The sequence below is a fragment of the Miniopterus natalensis genome, chromosome 4 (assembly GCF_054644295.1).
Source record: "Miniopterus natalensis isolate mMinNat1 chromosome 4, mMinNat1.hap1, whole genome shotgun sequence".
NCBI lineage: Eukaryota > Metazoa > Chordata > Mammalia > Chiroptera > Miniopteridae > Miniopterus > Miniopterus natalensis.
In genome coordinates this window covers 78,088,115-78,089,280 of record NC_142084.1, presented here as the reverse complement: position 1 = coordinate 78,089,280, position 1,166 = coordinate 78,088,115, and the positions used below count along the sequence as shown (strand labels likewise).

Sequence of the window (1,166 nt, the reverse complement as noted above, 5' to 3'; positions counted from 1 at the left end):
TCCTTCCCAAACTAGTTAGTCTGGCTGCACAGATTCTGTCACACCCTGTAAACTTTGGTTTGGCAGCAGGAGATTTTCCCCAAAGATCTGCCCCAGGTCAGACCCCATTTACCTCCCTAATTCTTAGACAAGCGCCACCTGCTGCTTTAGAGGCATGTCTCTCCTTCTTTCAAATATGGGCCAGGCTGGGCTGGCCTCTCAGAAACTTGCTGGCAATGTAATTATAGAACCTCAGCTGACATCCACAGATCAAAAGGAAACCCCCGTGGGCTGTGGGCAGGAATGAGAAAACAGGGCAGTGGCCATGCCTCCGTGGCACCCATTGAGGAGCAGCAGCCATGGCTTTGCTCTACCCAATCGTCTTGGGCCTCAACAGGGCCACAAGGTGACCAAGAACGTAAGCAAGCCGAGGCACAGCCGCCGCTGGGGGAGCCTCACCAAGCACACGGAGTTGGTGTGGGGCATGATCCCAGAGTTGAGTGTGACTTTGCCCCCCATGAGCGGCAGGCCATGGAGCTGTTCAAGGTCTCCAAGGACAAAAGGGCCTTGAAATTCATCAAGAAAAGGGTGGGGACACACATTCATGCCAAGAGGGAGAGGAGCTGAGCAATGGCATTGCAGCTATGAGAAAGGCAGCAGCCAAGAAGGACTGAGCTCCAGCCTTTCTGTGTGTAATAAAACCTGTTCAGGAAAAAAAAGAGAAAAAAAAGGCAGCCTGTTGGGTGGTGTCTCGCCAGACTAAACAGTGCCACCCAGGGGCATGAGGTGGCTTCAACACAGGTTTACAGAACAAATACCATAGCTTCCTGCCTCCTTCACTATGCACTGGCTAGACCCTCTGCCTGGCATGCCGCCTTCCCCCATCTCGCTGGCATTTTACATGTTGAGAGTTACGTCCTGGTCCTCCAGATTTGCTCACTTTTCTCACCTTAAATCTTAGCCCTTTCTGGTTACTGTTGCCCTCCAGCACCCCGGGAAGGAGGGTATGCCCAGAGTCCTGCCCTGCAGTACTTGGCTCCTGGGTCAGCTGTTCTTTTCAGCCCCAAAGGCTCAATTCCTGGTATTGCAGATAAACTGTGCCTCACGTCTTGGAACAAGGAGGCTTCTAGGAACGTAGGTGTGCTTCTCTCTTTTGGAGGAGGAAAACCTCCTCTGTCCTCTAGGTG

General features: G+C 52.7%; 1 pseudogene; it reads left to right on the top strand.

The window, feature by feature from the left end:
• Positions 1-338: 338 nt before the first annotated feature.
• LOC107529878 (large ribosomal subunit protein eL36 pseudogene) lies at positions 339-653 on the top strand (annotated as a pseudogene).
• Positions 654-1,166: the final 513 nt, after the last annotated feature.